This window comes from Petaurus breviceps, unplaced genomic scaffold (assembly GCF_028583685.1).
Source record: "Petaurus breviceps papuanus isolate PSGF00001 unplaced genomic scaffold, PetGlider_PUasm1.0 490, whole genome shotgun sequence".
NCBI lineage: Eukaryota > Metazoa > Chordata > Mammalia > Diprotodontia > Petauridae > Petaurus > Petaurus breviceps.
In genome coordinates this window covers 7,750,110-7,768,114 of record NW_027186352.1, presented here as the reverse complement: position 1 = coordinate 7,768,114, position 18,005 = coordinate 7,750,110, and the positions used below count along the sequence as shown (strand labels likewise).

Below are 18,005 nucleotides of genomic sequence, written 5' to 3'. Positions count from 1 at the left end.
ATCTAGTCCATCTAATCATTTCACAATTGAGCAAAAGAGGCCCAGAGAAGTTATATGACTTGTCTGAGGTCAGACAAGTAGTAAATGGCAGAGCCCACATAATACTTAAATCTCTTGACTCACCATTTGGGGCTTTCTTTGTAGATCCATAACTGTATCCCAGCTCCCCATCTATTTTTTAAATTAAACTTGAACCCTCCCTTCCCCCAAGGACTCTTTATGGTATGATCATTAATGAAGTTTCTATTACTTTTACTTCAACTGTCCTTATCCCACCTTTTAGTCAATTCCCTTCCAAGTTGGCCAGATTATCTGGATTCAACCTTCTTACTCTTTCCTCATTGTTCCTACTCCTTACTGTTCCTTTAGGACTAGGTGGGTTTATATCACCATGCATTCCCTTTTTTTCCTTTTTTTTTTTTTTTTTTTGGTTTTTTACCCCCCCCCCCCTTTTCTAATAATAGCTTTTCCCTGGTCATGGTTGTCATTTAGAGGCGTTACCTCTGAGGCCATTAGGGAGCCAACACAATAAAGCCAACCTGCTTGTCTAAGAAGCTTGGTTATATCCATGCCTAGTATATTATTGACATTCTTTGGGTCAAGTCTGCTAATGAAATAGGATTGTACCATTTGTATTTGGGGGAGGGAGGCATATCTTTCAGGACCACTTTTAACGGACCTTTTAGAGAGGATTCTTGGTCAGGGAATGGATTATACTCAGTGACTTTTGAGGCTATTTTCAGCTCTGAGATTATAGGGTTAATTTCTTCAGTGTGTCCTCATACCCAAGTGGTCTGAAAGCATTGGTGAGATGTGCCATGGAGGGAAGAGCATGGATTGGCTGTCAAAAAGCCCTGGGTTCAATCCCAGGCTTAACTAATGATTCTCTGTGACTTTTAGAGATGACCAAGAACTAGAATGAATTCACTGAGAATGTGTCATGCTGTAAAACCATGCATGAGCAACTTTCCAGAGGACTGCTGCCGTGAACAGCTTTCAAGGTTCTGATTACATAGTATAGTGAACACTGTTTATTCAATAATAAATCAGAGCAAAACATTCACAGAAAATCAAGGTACAGCATTCACAATGTTACAACTTATCACAGAAAAACAAAATACAGCATTCACAATGACTTATCACTAAAATGGCTGCATAGTTTTCACCAAAGTGGTCACAATAGTTTTCAACAAAGTACAATCATTTAGTAACTCAATCATTCACCTCCTTAAGGGACATAAAGTACAATAGTCAAAGTACTCCACCCCTGGATAGTGCATTCATTTAGTCAATCACAGAGTCCTTAATTCAATCACAAAGTACAATAGTCAAAATCCCCCATCCATGGGGTGCAAGTAAGTTACAACTTCAACAGTAACTCTAATCAGTCAAACATATATCATTTACCTAGTTCAGGGGAAAAAGTCAGCACCTTGAACTTCAGAGAATACAAACAGAAGTTACAACAGAAAATAACACAATTAAGCAGACAGGGCTTCCAGTTTTCTGACCATTACATCCATACCTATTTAGTTACCAGAGGGGGAAACACCAACATATGGGTTTTCAAAGCCGGGGGGGGGGGCTCAATGGGTGCCCAGAGTCTCATCTGGCCAAATCACACAACTCTTCCCAAAGTGAGTCTCAAAGCAAAACCTCACCTCAGGGTCAGTCACTACTCAGTATTCACAGAGAGGTTTTTTCCTCTTGACTTGAGGTAGCCTTTCAGCTTCCCTGTCTCCCCTTCCAGGATCCCAGCTCCTACCTGGGCTCACCAAACTTTTACCTGGGTTCAAAGGCAGACAGCTCTCAGCTCCTTCTTCAGCATTCCGTGCAATTCCTGTTCCACAGTGTCCAGTCCACCTCAAATCCTTCACAATCTCTGCTCCTGGGAAGTCAAGGCTTAACAAAGTCACAAACAGACAAAATCCCAGCGCCACAGTCATGCTTCCTCTGGCAGCTCCTCAGCAGCTCTGGCTGGCCCTCAGATGTCTTCAGAGGAAGTTTCAACTAGTTCCCAGAATGAAAATCACTTCATCCAGGTTCTCAAAATAAAAATCATTCTCTCCAGCCTGGGCCTCTCTTCCTCAGCCCCCAGAAGGTGGCTCCAAGAAGATCTGAAATTCTATCTAGGGCTTGTCCTTATATACCTATTAGCTTCTGCTTGTTCTACCTCTTCCTGTTACATCAGCAACAGGGGTCCAAACCTTTTGTTCCTTCACAGAGGCTTGATCTAATTAATTTCAAACTAAGTGCTAAGTACCTTTTAGCTTTGCCAATGTGAAGGGATCAAATTACATTACTATCACACATGCCAGACTAGCCTCATTCCCTCTTAAGACAGGTAGATAGGCAGGTGTGCATTGCATTACAAGCTGCTCACACCCACCAGCCGCTTCTCCATTGCCCTTTGGTTGACCTTCATCTTCAGTTCTTTGAAATCTTTCCTCTGAATGAAAACTATCCATCACCATGAGAAGAATCCAAATGTTAAGAAGATGGACCTTTCTTTCAGGAGAATCTTAGAGTTATTAAAATATTGTTTTAGCTTTTCACAGACCTTCCAGCCCATTCTACTCCTTGTTCAATGTTGAGCCCTGGTCCACATTTGTCAGCCTCTGTCCCAGGCATGTGTACTGATTCTTCTCTATCCAGTTCCATATCATAATCTCTACAACAGGTACACAAGCGATTGGTGTTTCCTGGGTGGAAGATCATTTTACAGAGAGGACATCTAAAATTTAGGGAGGCTATCTCACACACACACATAGCAGAGCAGGACTGAAATCTGTTTCCTGATTCCAAGTTGTGGGGCTCTTCGATGACACCAGCTACCTCAGAGAGTCATTGTAAACCATAAAGTGTTTAGAAATATGGGCTGCTATTTTTATTACTAATGATAATGGGTCTCCCAGAAGGGTCTTCTGTAGGGGTCACTGTCATCCTCTTGTATGCAGCTTTGGAATTCATTCCTTACTCTCTCCTCTCTCATTCCCCATATCTCATCAGTTGTTGCCAAGTCTTGTTGACTTCATGTGTTCCCATCTGTGATAGTAATGGCAATTAAAGATTCCCCTGTATTGGCTTGGTTTTCAAATTGATTGTATTAAAACCCAGAGCTTGTTAATCCCACCTGTGGGATGGACTTTTTGATGTGAAAAGAAAGTCCTGACTGGGAGGAGCTGGTGACGTAGATTTGGAGAGACAAGAGAGAGGCGGAAGTTCTTTTTGGAAGCAGCACCTCGTGTAGAGGGAGAGACTAAGAGATTGCTGGTGGCCGCTTTAAATTGCCCTGGACTTTTGAGACCTTCCCCCTGAGCTGCCAAGGACTGAGGAGACATGGCTGTTTTGCTGGTACTTTGTCTGTCTGTTTTGATGTTATTTTGCCAGATTTGTCCACTGGTGAAAGACTGTCCTGTTGAAGAAATCCTGGAACCTGGCATTTGGTTAAGAAGGCCTGAGACTGTCCTGCAGACAGAGAGTGAATACTGTCCACTGGTGAGGGACAGTACTGAGAGTGAATACTGTCCACTGGTGAGGGACAGTACTGTTGTTGCAGGGGTCTGGAGACTGTCCGGCAGACAGAATGAATACTGTCCACTGGTGAAGGACAGTGCTGTTGTTGCAGGGGTCTGGGAGCCTTTCTGTTGGTTTAGAAGCCCTGAAGAAGGATTTTCTTGTTGTATGTTTACAGAAATCCTGGGAGAGGGCTTTGCTAATGTGTTCAGGGGTTCTAGGACTGTTCTACAGACAGAGGATAAATTCATGAAGGGACTGGCAATGTATCTTATGGCCTTGCTAAGCCTTGTCTCCCCAGGAACTAAGATTGCTGAGAACTTGCCTCCGTGTCAAGATGAAGAAAAGACCTCCATTTGGGTATTAAGTGCTGTGTTTAAACTTGATGTAACTCTGGGGTAGATTCAATTGTGATCCAGGGGTGGGGAACTTTTGACCTTTTTGTGTTCTATGGTTGAGCAAATGAATGTATTTTACTTATGTTTGGAAACTAATCTCCATTTGAGAAGAGGGGCTTTGTGGTGGACTTAATTAAGGTATAGCCTAGGGGTGGAGAAGTATTTGGAACAGAGACTTTGTAATTGATTGAATGATTGGAAAGTCCTGGGGTGGGGTAGGCCTTGGAGATGATTTAATCACACTTAGTAAATGCTGTATTTTGAATGATGTCATGTTTTGATCTTCTCTGTTCTGGGTTTGTTACTGAATAAAATAGAGAGCACCTATGCTGGTATTTTGAACCTGGGAAGTTGCCTTTGCTTGGTATTACATTACACCATCTGGGAAGATAAAATTTTACAAGTGTAAAGTGCTTTGTGAACATTAAGTCACCAGGTGAATTTCAGATATTCTTGGTATATAATGGGAAAAAAACCCATTCACACAGATAGCACCTTAGTTCAGGCCCCCATGAACTCTTATCCAGAATATTTTGACAGTTTCTCTCCTTTCCAATAGATCCCTCACATAGCTATAAAAATAATCATCCTAAAACACAAATTGGTCTAAGTCACTCCCCTGCTCAAAAATCTTACATGGCTCCCTATAATCTCTGGGATAAAATGAATCCTCTTAGCTTGACCTTTCACATGGTCAACAGAAGACCTGCCCAGACACTTAGTAGCTTTGTGTGACCCTGGGTAAGTCACTACCTCTATTTGCCTCCATTTCCTTATCTATAAAATGGATATAACAATAGACCCTACCTCCCAGGACTGTTATGGGGACCAAATGAGACAGAATTTCTAAAGTGCTTTGCAAACCTTTAGACATTAGCTTTCATATAACAAATGCTAGATTTTACTTAGGTGGTCTCCAATGTTAGGAGCATACTCTCTCCTCACGCTGCTTTTATGACTCCTAAAATCATGGACTTCAAGGAAGAAGGACCTTCCTTTTTCAGATGAGATGTTGGAATTCAGAGGTGAAACAAGTGGCACAGGTTTATACAGCTGCCAAGTAGCAGAACTGGCATCCTCCCAGTCAGGCACTCTTTCTACTGTGCCCTCATCTCCGCTTAAGACTTAGCCCAGCCATCACTTCCTCTAGGAAGTCTTCCGTGATCTCCCCCAGGGGTTTACAATGGTTTTGGGTTAAAATCTTTCCTCTGATTCTACCTGTTCCATTTCCTCCTCTGTAAAATGTGAGGGGTGGGCTCAATGACCCTGGAAGCTGCTTCCAGCTCTACTGCTAGGTTCCCAGAATCCTCACATTATCTTATAGATTGTGAGCTCCCTGAGGACAGGCATTTAATTGTTTTTTTTCTCTCCCTAGCACCTAGGAAAGCTCTTTGCCTGTAGAAAACACTTAATATAAATTTATGGATTTAAATTAACTGAAAATGAGCACTCGTTCCTTCTTACCAAAACTTTTAAGGGGATAGAATGCTTGTGACTGTTAACGGTAGTAATAAAAATAATGAATAATAATGATTTTCTAATGCTTCATGCGAATGAAGTGAAGGTCCCCTGCCACCTAGCTTCCTCCAAAAATCTGGGTTTTTCGTTATTTGGCCTGAAGACAGAGCTTTGGGGACCCAGCTCTGCATGGGGGAGCTGATGTTGGGCTACTCAAGGCTAAGTCAGCAGGAATGGAATTGGGTGATGTCCCACAGTCCACAGGGCTGCAGTGTCCTCGCTTCCCCTCTGACCTGGGGCACACCTGCTTGTCCTTTAAAGCTCAATGCAAATGCCTTCCCTGAGTCCCTGATCTGGAGGGATCCCCTTCCCCACCCCCAGACTCAGAGAACCCTTTCACTGGCACCTATTACCCTAGTCACATACCATCAAGGGTCCTGGACTTTCCCGTATGTGACTGACCTCCTTCTAGTCTGGCAACTGAGTGTGTGTGTTTATGGGGATGGGAGAGGTTTATATAAGCTACAGAAAGCATGAATGGAAGGCCATCTGGGAAGGCTCTGGGAAAGGCCTCCTGTGAAGTGGGGTCAGAGTGAATCTTAGAAGAGGCCATGGAGGCCAAGAGGGAGTGATGAGGAGGGAGGGTGCACCTGGTACATGTGCAGAAGAGGGTCTGGTGTTATGGGCAAAACGTAGGTTACTGTAGCTGGGTGGTGAGTGTGTGGAGGAAGGGGAAGCATAGGAAGTCTAGAAAGGCAGGAAGTGCCCAGGCTGTGAAGAGCTTTACATGTCAAAAAAAAAAAAAAAACAGGTTACACTTAACTCTGGAGTGGCTAGAGAACCACTTTAGAAGAAGCATCATGGCAGCCGAGGGAATGGTGCAGAGACACAAACCACAAGCCCAAGGCGGCAGACCGGGTGTGAGATGATGGGTGTTGTCACAGTAACCACAGTAGTGACCGTGCCCTGGATGGCAGGTGTATACAAGACAGAAGGGGAGGGGGAAATGATAGGATCTGGCAGGGGATTGCCTCCGTGGGGTGGGGAAGAGGGAGGCATCTGGCACAACACCAACACAGAGCCTTGGTGCCTGGGATGCTGGTGGTGCCTTAGAAGTAAATGGAAAGTTTGGGAGAAGGAAAGATTGGGGTGAAAAGAAAACCAGGTTTGGACATGTTGGATTTGAGATTCTCAAAGGACATCCAGTTGGAGATGCCCACAATGCAGTTGGTGATAAATGATTACAGGCTTGGATAAATAGATCTGGGAATCTTCTGCTAGTCATGATTAGTGGAGGTATTATTATCATAAATAAACATTTTAAATGGAAATCCCCAATTGTGTCATGGGTTTGCTAAAACTCACACCTTGAAAATTATGATTGGTTTATTTGCTCAGAAGTTGAAAGGGAATTACTAATTCAATTTCTAAGAGATTTATGTCTTTATAAGAAAATGCTGACGAGGAAAAACCTTCCTCCTGTACAGCTCCTGCTGCTGCTCTCTTTGAGTTGCCTGGGCCTCTGAGACAGGAAAAGCTTTGTCCAGGGGCATACAGCCAATATGTGTCAGGACTTGAACCCAGGACTTCTTAACTCCAAGGACTGTTCTTAGAGTGTTCTCTTCCACATGACTTTTCTGAACCTCAGGGGGAAATATATCAAATGTTTATGGAGGGTCCTCGGGGTGGTTGATATTCTGCCAGGGATCATGGGGCTTATGAACATTTCATCCCTGTCTTTCTGAAGCTTGCTTTCTAATGAGGTGGCAGTCAGTCATTCAGTTAGTGGGCATTGGCAAGTGCTTACACTCTGCCCAGCAGAGACACCGTAGACACATTCACAGGCAAGGCCATTCACGTAACTCACTTCATGGTTTGGGCATGTAGCTTTGGCTGGGCAGAAGCCCCGATGGGGTATTTGTGAGAGGGTCTGTCTGGGGTAATCCAAGGGCTCCCCGAGGGAGGCACTTTGGAGACTGCCCCTGAAGTATACAGTTTAGTCTGAAACTCCTTGCAAAGTTGAGATTTGATTGTGCAAATGAGGCTCCTTGGCTTGTCTTTGATGAGGTGAGAGAGAGCCTCTCATTCCTGATCCTCAGCCTGGGGATCCTCCAATTTCACCCCTTAGTTTTCCTGCTTCCTCCCCTGTTCCTCATTAAAGGAACTTCTTCTCCCAAGGGCACACCAACTCTAATCACTTTCACGCTTTGACCTTCCTGGAGGGGTTATGGAGCCATGAAAGAAAGTCTGTCTGCCCTCCAAGGTCAAGTGAGATTCCTTGATTCTAGGTTAATTTCTGTGATTCTTGGTAAAGAAATTACTTTTTCAAGTAGCAACACATAGGTTTGAAAAGGGGTGTATCCTTCTATATTTGCTATCTTCTGTCACTCAAGGTGGATAGGTTTATGGATTTACAAAGGGAAAGCTTGGTCTGAGAAATTCTAATAAGGCTTTAATTTCAGGACTGGATTAGGAAAAACATACACTTTCAAAATAAATTGACCCCATCTTGGCATGACTTTGTCCATTTAGACAACAGAATCCTGATTGTCATCTTCTCATGGGTCAGGGTACAGGAGTAGAGGGGAGTATGGAAGGAGGTTTAGGAGTGCTTCTACTCCCAAGTCTTTATAACTTAGGATGTCCGCTAGAAGGGACATCTGAAATCACCTTATTTACTGTCTGGGTTCACAATCTGGCAGATTTAAAAACAAGTGGGCCCTTCTCCACATGGGCTTGAGGAGAGGGGCACAGCATGACCAGATGCTGTAAGGAACACAATGAGAGAGAGAAGCATGATCCAAGAAGGGTCATGCCTTTGACAGATGAGAAAAAAGAACTCAGGGGTTTAAACCACTTGCCTAAGGTCACACAGGTCAGAGAGAAGATTTGAACTCATATCCTTGGACTTCAGATTTAGCACAGTTTCTGCTACTGTGGTGTGAGGAATGATTTGGAGCCTGCAGTTTGGGGTTCAAATCCCTAGTTTGCTTTGTACCATTAGTGTGACTTTTGCTAAGTAGCAATCTGTCTAGGCCTCAGTTTCCTCATCTGTAAAAATGAGTGGAGGAGATGAGTTGAGGATGGGAGAAGATCAGAAGTTCTCAACCCCTTGGTAATCTGGCAAAGCGTGTGGATCCCTTCTCAGAATCATGTTTTTTTGAAGCTTAAAATTAAAGGAAACCAATTACATTGAAATGCAATTATTAGAATTTTTAAAAAACATCATGTTTAAAGGCCCATGGACTAGATGATCTTTTAAGTTTTTTTTTCTGGTTCAAGACCCTGTGATACTCTTAAGCCATGAGAAATTGGTACCTGGCACCATCCCTGCCTGGTGAGCTCATTGTCTAGTGCTCAGCACCAGGCTTCCATGGTCAAAGAAAACATGGCTCCATGACCAGCCTGATGACGAGCTTCTCTCTGCTCTGGGAGGTGGGTCACACATCATAAGATGCCCAGGCTGTCACTAGGCCTACAATTGGACTCGGTTTTCTCTCCAGTAGGGTTCCCTCTGAGAACTCAGGGTCACCTTCACATGTCCATGAGGCCATGACTATTGGAGAAACCTATTGGAACCTTTCTGATGTAAGTGCAGGAGAGGAGGCAGGAGCAGGGGGAAAGTACAAACAAAACCTTTTTTGGATGGAGACCTTCTGGGGGAGAGAGCATTGATTTGCAGGGAATAGAAACTTTTTCATTAATAGACTCAGGTTGTTTTTAACCTTGGATGCTGTAATTCGATATCTTTAAGTGTGGCATCAATTAATTTTAATTGACTACTCCCAGTAGACATCCCAAATGCATGTGCTAAAGACAGTGGGGTTTTTCTTGCATTAATAGACCAGCTTAAATTCACATAAAAGTGCTATTCCAAGTAACACCCATCTGGGTAGAGAGACTGTTTTCCCCAAGGTTGAATGGTAATGGATCAGAGGAATATACTAATTGTTTACCTCAGCTCCACGATTGTGTGACTCAACAGAGAGTGGGAGAGCTGTTGTAATTTGTGCATGGTTTGCTAAAAGTTCCATCAGAAGTCCCCAGTATTTTGCATCTATTGTCCATTTCTGCCTCTAATAATCATGAAATGCTTGTGGACTTTTTCAAGGGGATCCCTGATTGGGTGTGGTTTGGTCTCATCCATCCTTTAATTCTGCGATTCTTCAATGCTTCTGTTCACTTTGGTCCTTTCCAGGGTGCATGGGATGCATCTGGCCCCATCAGAGAGACTTGCTCACCACATCTGTGGCTGTCCAGTGTACTAATAGCCTTCAAGTCTCCTCCAGTTTGAGCAGGGTTCTGGGATGGCAGCAGAGTCTTCTAAAGATGGCCACATAATCTAAGATCTTTGAGAATTTTGTATGATCTTTCTAAAATAGGAATTTTTCACCTGATGTCCTGCCCCCCAAGGAATCCATGAATAGAATTCAGGGGGTCCATGAGTTGGATGGTCAAAAAAAATCTTTATTTTCATTAGACTTAGCCTTTCTTTGTCATCCTATATTTTTCATTTTATGAATTTAAAAATATTTTTTATGAGGAATCCACGAACGTCACCAGGCTGATTGCCAAAGAACCAAAAAAGTGAAAGACTCCAGGTCTAAGTGGGCATACCAACAACGGAATGAAAGGCCTGCCAATCCTTTAAGGGAAAGTTTGTTTTGGGAGTTATAGAATTGTTCCCCCTTCTTGACATATGGTCCCACCAACCCGTGAAGGGAAGTCTGAATCTATTCAGAATTCTTTACAGAGGTATCAAGCTCTAAGAAGCAAAACTTACAGGCCCAACCCGATTAAGAAGTCATTGGAAATGTTTGAAAAAATAAATAAAAATTCACTAGAACATGGATGATGTTAATTTGTGTTTTTTAAATCCAGTAGGCGACTCACAGGGATTGGATGTTACTGCTTTCGGGCAAAGTCCACCATTAATCAGGAAGGTATTGTCCCTTTGGCGAATCTTGGTGCTTTGGGTTATTTTGAGCTGAGCCCTTTGGGGCTTGGGCCATGATGATGGGAGCCATGAGGTGGGTCAGGGGAGGGAGCATGAGACAAACGCTTTTTGGTTTATAATACTTTTTTGGTTTACGTTGGGCTCCATTTTTCTTTAGGACAGGCTTTTGGATCCAGAGACCAACACTCGATCTGGTCCTGATTTTGTGGCTGTTCCTCTTTCTTTTTCTTTTTCCAGTTATAGGTTGTGATGTTACTTTTGTGGGGGCACACATCAGGGTGGGGGCATTGAATTTCAAGGCCCTGGTCCTCCCCAAGGCTATTGTTGACAAATGTTGGAGTCGGGATGAATTGGGATTAGTGCATTCTCTGTGTGACAAATGCAGGAATCTAATTCTTGGTCCACATGATCTCTCCAGTATGGATCCTCTTTTCCTTGAATGACTCTTGTCCATGTCCTCTTGTAGAACCTTTTCCCAACATGCTACAGGCCTTCTTCTACATCTCAGATTTGAATGGAGAAAAGGGATTTTACAGTTCATATTAATTTCCAGTTCATTGGTCTCTTGACGGTGGTCTCCGTTTCAGATGTTTGAAGCCAGAAGACCTGAATTCATGCCTTGACTTGACTTCTTGTTAGCTGAGTGACCTGAGGCAAGCCCCTTCATGTCCCTGAGCTTCAGTGTTCCCTTCTGTAAAATAGGGGATATTATGCTTCTACTACCTGACTCACAGGGCTGTGGCTGCATTTTAGAGGAGATCTGAACAAGTTCTATGAACATGAATTGTCCACTTTTGTTTTATCACAAAGGAGAGGAGCTGGGGAACTTGAGAAGGTGTTTCTGCTCATTGTTCATGGCCCCATCACATCTTAGGCAACTTGATTTCTTGGTCAGCAATAGGGGGAGTTCTTGTATTGAAGAAATTTGCCTCTGAACTGACTGCCCTTCTGAGACTTGACTTCAGGGAAAAGATTCTATTGTTTTCTTAAAGTTTTACTGATGCGTTTGATTTTACACTCATTTTTGAAGTGTGCGTGTGTGCGTGTGTGTGTCCCTTCCTACCCAGTAAATTTTCCCTCGTAATAAAGACTTTAAAAAAACAACAAGCTCATCAGCAAAATCCACCCACTCCTTATCTGTATCTGACGTGTCACGCCACATCCCGCACCCATCATTCCTCACCCCACCTCGTAAGGTAGAGAGGCCCAGCTCCTCCCATCTCTTCTCTAGGGCCACGCTTGATCTTTCTAGTTACCCAGCGTTCAGTTTCAAAGGTTCACTGATCAAGAACTAGAAAGTGTTTCTGGGACAACTAATTCTTATTTTACCGAGGAAACCAAGATTCCAGTTGGTTTAGTGACTTGCCCAGGGTGACATGAATGATGGGTAGCAAAGGCAGACTTGAATGGACGGCCTTTGGCTCCAGAGTTAGGACTTTTCCTACTGTCATTATTACTCATCCCCCTTCCTTTGTTGTCAATCTTCTGTTGATGTTCTCCTTGTTCTATTGACTTGACTTTGCATCAGTTCATATGCTTCTCTGAGTTCTTCATAGTCACCATCTCATATGACTCAGTAATATTCCATTGCTTTCTTGGGCTTCTACTTGGTTTCCAGTGTTTTGCCACTACTCAGGGTAGGTATATGGTAGCTTTCTTTTTACCAATAACCTCGTTAGAGTATATGCCCAGCAATGGAATCTGTGGTCAGAGAGCATGCACATGCTACTGATGCTGTCTGCATAGTTCTAAATTGCTTTGCAGAATGGCTAAGGCAAGTGCCAGCTGGCACTGTCTTCTGTGGAGAGTTTTCTGAAGGCTGCCTTCACTTAGCCTCCCATTCCTCACTCACCACATATTATTCTTGTCTTTTGAGCAAGTCCCTTTATCTCTGCAAACCTCAGGGGTTATTTACAAAACACAGATTCCAGTAATATTTGTTCTTTCAACCTTACAGCATTTTCATCTGAAAGTTTTCTTGTAAGTCTCATGGTGCTCCAGAAATGTGAGGGTGCGACCATTTCTTGATGACTTTCTCCACTCTTGTAAAACCTAGATGTAAGGTTTCTAGGAAGGAGGGGAGAGGATCTCTGTAGCAAAGTGGTTCGAGCAGGTGGCAGCCCCATTTCTCCTTTGATTTTGTCCATGGCTTGGGCCAGATGGCCGGCTGGGAGAGCCATACGTCTTCCTGCTCAGTAGTAGTCAGGGCTCAGACTGTGGCACCTTGGAGGAAGGGCTTACTTTCCTCCCAAGTATAGACCCAGCAGGAGAGAGGACAAGGTTGTACTTGGGTTCGGATGGTAAGAAACCTTCTTTTTTTCCCCACATGAAATGAGTCATTCAGGAAGGTCAAAACAACCATGAAACATAGTTCTATTTCCATGGCACTTTTAAATTTACAAACACTCCCCCCGAGCAGTCTTGTGAGGAAGATATTACGAGTAACTACCCTATTGACATATGAGGATTGATGGTTGATTGACAGGTAGTATGAACCTGTGATTGCGGAAGGAGGAAGAATCAGGCGTAGTGTTTGAGCCTGGGTCCCCTAGCTTCAGACCAGGTGATTTTTTCATTGTTCTGCCTAGACTTGCTGGACATTGTCTCCTGATTCTCTGCTGAGCCATTGCTTCTAGGGAGGGGCTTTGGGTCTTTCAGGCTTTTGCACTGGATGAAATTTTCGCTTCTGTCCTGGGAATAGTTGTCCTGGCTTTTTTCTCAGGTCATGGTAACTCCTATTGAGTCTTCCCCTGTACTCCTTGAGATAAAAGGTTTGGGAAAAATTCTGAGGCATTCTATATATTTCTGACTGGTGATGCTGAGCTTAGCAAAGGATTTTGTTTTTAAACAATAGAGATTCATCTGATGAACATGCCTCCTTCCTCATTATGTTCTAATTTTCCTTCTTGTATGTTTTTTTTAAACTTTTAACTGCCATAACAAATAGAAGAGGCTGAATTTTTCTGAATCTAATTCAATAATAATAGTAAGATTTTAAAAGGAAAGGGGCAGAGGTAAGGAATGGAAGAAGAATTTATTGTGTCTACTATGGGCCAGCAAGGTGGTGCCATAGTGCACAGGGTCAGGAAGATGCACCTTACAGAGTTCAAATCCAATCTCAGACACGTACTAGCTATGTGACCCTGGGTAAGTCATTTAGCCCATTTGTCTTAGTTTTCTCACCTGTAAAATGATCTGGAGAAGGCAGCCCCAGTACTCTGTACTCTAACACTATAGTAGCTGCGTCAAGAGAACCCCAAATAGGGTTACGAAGGGTTGAACACAACTGAACAATTCTTAAACACAAATGTGCCATACTCTTCACAAATATGATCTCTGAGCTTCGCAATAACCTTGGGAGGTAGGTGCTGTTACCTTCATTTTCCAGTGGAGGAAAATGAGGCAAACACAGGCTAAAGTGACTTGCTCAGAGTTACACAATTACTAAGAGTGCATTACTGGTACCGTACAAGTAACGAGTTTGTTCATCACAGTAGTTACCACATTTCCTGGAGAAACAAGCAAAAAGAAAGATGATCTTTGCCCTCAAACTGCTTTACATTTTATTTGGGGAAGACAGTACATAAAAGGGAGCTGGAGAGTATGGGTAATGGGGGAGAAGGGTCCTCACTTATAGACATGGTGTCAAAGTCTAGCATGCCTGAAGCACAGTGGGACACTTTAGGAAACTGAGGCAAACAGAAGTCAAGAGACTTGCTCAGGGTCACAAAGCCAGTGTCTGGGGCAAGATCTGAACTCATGTCTTCCTGATTCTAGGCCTAGCACTCCACTTTATCTGGATGCTTATTGATTGATAGGAGACTTAGAAGCTTGATTAATTTCGACATCCCTTTGACAGAAAAATTGATTCTCATTGTTTTCTTAATACACAGTTTTCTTAATTGTTTCAGACATTGTTTTGTTAATTGTTAACATTGTTAATTGAGTCAGAATTGCTTTGTAAATAACAACTTTCTTAATTGTTATTATTTTCTTAATTTATAAAATGGTACAGAATTTGGGTGGACCACTATTGTCAAGCAAAATGAAGAATTCAGCTATCCAGATAATTTAAAGCAGAGCAACTAAAATGCTTGTTGAGTGACTGCACCAGGGGTTTCAGATGGCCCACTCAGATTCCCCCAGCATCTCGTTTGATCTTCGCTTGTTTTCTTAGCTCACTTTACCTTGTATCATCCTTCCTCCCCCAATCCCCATGTATCCTCCTCCGCAGTTGGCTGTAAGTACCCTAGGGGCAGAGGATATTAGCATGAAAATAAAAATCTTTTCATTCCCAGCCTGGCTATTAAGCACCTACTATGTGCTAAGCACCAGCATTTATTAAGCTCCTGTTATATGTCCCGCACTGTGCTAAATGTTGGAGCTAGAAGGCATGCCAGCGGCTCAGTCCAGCACCCTTATTTTACAGATAGGGAAACTGAGGCCTGGTCATACAGCTAGCCAATGGTCTGGGGTGCCCCGATTCTGAGTTCAGCATCCTTTCTACAGGGCCAGGCATCCTCCTCTCTCAGCGGTAACCACGCAGCTTCCCCCAGATGCACAAAGCCCAAGCTTGTCGGGGTACATAACTTCCCATTTTAAGTTGCTAATGGAAAGCTCTTTCTGAACGTCTGTACATTTATAAAATGCCATTTAAAAAAAGTCTGCGTGCACTCTAGTAAAAGTCAGAATTCTAATCACTCTTGCCAGGGAGAAGTTATGGTCAAATTAAATGAAATCATAAGAGACTTGTTGGTTTGGCTCCTGCAGTCTCTACTAGGGCACGGCATTTCTGGGGAAGCCTCCTCCCGCGTCTGGAAAGGTTCGCCGGCTTTCCAGGAGGGAGGTTGTCAGGCTCTGGAAAAAGCAGCCGCCTCCAAAAGTCAGAATTGTCAGTTTAGAAGGCAGCCCTCGGTCCGCAGGGTAAGCGGAGCAGGCAAGCCTGGCAAACGATCTTTAGAAGGGGAAAAATCGGGATGGAGAGAGCTGTGGAATGAAGATCAGAGCGGCTGCGGGCTTCATTCCTCTTGGAGGTGGGCAGGAGAAAAACAGCTGAAGAAGCAAGGGCCTGGCTGATAGGTCATCTGTTGTGTAATGGAGTAGAAGACAACAGACAGCCTCCAGAAGCCGGGCAATGCCCCCTCTGTGAGGTGGAGGGCGAGATCTCCTGACATCAACAGGGAAGCCCTGCCGTGTAAACTGGCGGACACGTGGAGGGCTCTTTGGGCCCCGCAGAATGGACCAGGCCTAACTGGTATTTCTTTCTTCATGGTCTCCCTCCGTTATAAAGGCTGTTGTTGTTTTTTTCTTTTAATCAGGCTGTCTGATTAAAATTACTCAAATATCAAGTGTTGCATGTTCTGAGGTGTTCAATCAATAATTAATTATAAATCAATATAAAGCATTTATTAAGAACCAAGGACAGCAAGGGGGCTTAGTAGATATAGCTCTGACCCTGGAGTCAGGAAGACCCCAGTTCAAATCTGGACCCGCACACTTCCTAGCTGTGTGAACCTGGGAAAAACACTGTTCTAAGCACTGGGAACACAGAAACAAGCAAAAGATAGTCCCTGCCCTCAAGGAATTTATAATCTAATGGGTGTTCATGTTGTTTGACTAAGATCTCATCTGCGAGCATGCAATGGTCAGACTCATAGTTGTTATAGGGAAAAAACAGCAACACCAAAATTGGGTCAGTATGCAGCAAGGAAATGCACCTTTTATTTACAGGAAAGTCCTTCTTTTTGTTACTTGGACATGCTATACATTCAATATGTTTTTTTCTTTCAGGTCTAAGGTCTGAGGTTGGGATTATATTCTCTGATTCCAGTCCTCTGTTTGAATTGCAGGACATAACACACTTTTTATTGGAACAGGTTTTTATTCAGGTTGCAAAGACACCTGATCCATGTGAAGTAAAGATGTTAGAACTATTGGGGAATCTCATGGGGAAACACAACAGTCAATTGAGACTGAATAACTGGTGATTCACAGCCTTTACTTGATATCAATGAAAAATCAATCAATATTTATTATGCTTCTCCTATATTCTATGCACTTTGCTAGTCAATACCTTATTCTATTTTCATTCTATCCACAGTACCTAGTACAGTGTCTTGTATATAGTAGGTGGTTAATAAATGCTTGTTGAATTGGATTGAATTGAAATAAAATGTTGATATTTGAAGCTCAAACTTATATAGTTATAAAACCTTCCAACTTTGGCATCTGGAGTTTCTAATTTCACCACACAGTTTCCAAACATTAACCAAACAAAACCCAAAAAATCAAAATTAAATGAATGAAGCATAAACAAGTGTGATGAATATTTGAAATTGGAGGATTTGTCTTCAAATCCATATTCTATTACTTACCACCTGTGTGACTTTGGGTAGCTCACTGAGCCTCTGGAGGTCTTGGTTTTCATCGGGTCTTCAGTGCTTTTAAGACAAAGGTATGAGGAATGTTGGGATTTCAGGTGCTGATTCAGGACTGGTGGGCTTTCCAGATGCTTGAAGGCTACCTTGAAGGCAGGTGCTCTGACGAAGAGAAAAATTCACCTTGAAGCTCCCTCTTCTGTTGTCTAAAAGTGAGATGGTTGAAAGATAGCAAATTTCTTATCACTGGAGGTATCCCAGGGAAGACTGATATGACCTTCTTCCCCAGAACATTCCTTTATCCCACAGAAAGTTCTGAAACTTTCCCTGCCTCTATACGATGGATTGGAACATTGACCCATGGGTCAGTGAACAGGATTCATTTTTATTTTCACAGGATTTTTAGTTTTCTTATTTTTTTTTTCTTTTTTACTTTAACAAACACACAGATCTCAGTTGCCAAATAGTATTTCCCAGAGAATAGCAAGAATGCCAGTACTCGGGGGGGGGGGGCAATATTCCTTTAAAAATCTCAAAGCACTTTCATCCTTATCATTTTCACAAGATCCCTGCAATAATAATCAGATGGTAGGCAACAAAATGCCATGAAGAATCGTGCTAAGCTGGGAGTCTGTAGACCTGGGTTAAAATCGCAAACTGGGCAAATCAGTGCCACCCTGTCTGGGACTGTTTCCCCACTGGACCCTAAGGGCTCTTCCTGAGCTGTTTGAGGTTCTGAGCTCTTTGAGGAGGGCATTGGACCAGCCCTAAGGTCCCTTCCAGATCCTGCTATCTCATGGGAATTCCCTCAAGGGTCAGTTCAGAATCCCATAGATGACTCCCGGGCTGGCAACTCCCTTCGCTCTGCGTCTCCCGGCCTGTCTTGGCTCGGGCCCAGGCAGTGCGAGGCACTCACTTTCCGCCAGCACTCTACTAGGGCCTGCCAAGGACTTGCTTCCCTTGATTGTACACAGCAGGTTTGGGGCTGTCCAGTGGGAGCCCCTGGGACTGTGTCCTGCCTTCCTTTGCATCCTGATTAGTGCAGCACACTTAGTAGGGACTTAATGATTGCTGATTGATGGCCTCGAATTAATCTTGTGAGGGAAGCAAATATTGTTGCCCATATTAAAGGGGGGAAAACTGAGGGTTGTTGTGGTTGAAAGGATTTGCTCAAGACTGCGTGGCTAGCAGTGTTTGGAGGATTGGAGTGCCCAGCTAGCAGCGCTTGGAGGACTTGGAATGCCCAGCTAGCGCGCTTGGAGGACTTGGAGTGCCCAGCTAGCAGCGCGTGGAGGACTT

At 43.4% G+C, this 18,005-nt stretch overlaps 2 long non-coding RNA genes across 2 annotated transcripts in view; both read right to left on the bottom strand.

Moving 5' to 3' along the window:
• LOC138172123 (uncharacterized) overlaps positions 1-18,005 on the bottom strand; it is a 1,064,577-nt gene that overhangs the window by 137,482 nt on the left and 909,090 nt on the right. The gene's annotated exons all lie outside the window — the stretch shown is intronic.
• Positions 879-18,005, bottom strand: part of LOC138172119 (uncharacterized) — an 18,878-nt gene continuing 1,751 nt past the window's right edge. Inside the window, exons 3-4 of the long non-coding RNA XR_011171053.1 lie at positions 16,704-16,912; positions 879-3,045 (exon numbers count right to left, since the gene is read on the bottom strand). This is a non-coding gene — a long non-coding RNA (uncharacterized lncRNA). The remainder of the gene's footprint in view (positions 3,046-16,703; positions 16,913-18,005) is intronic.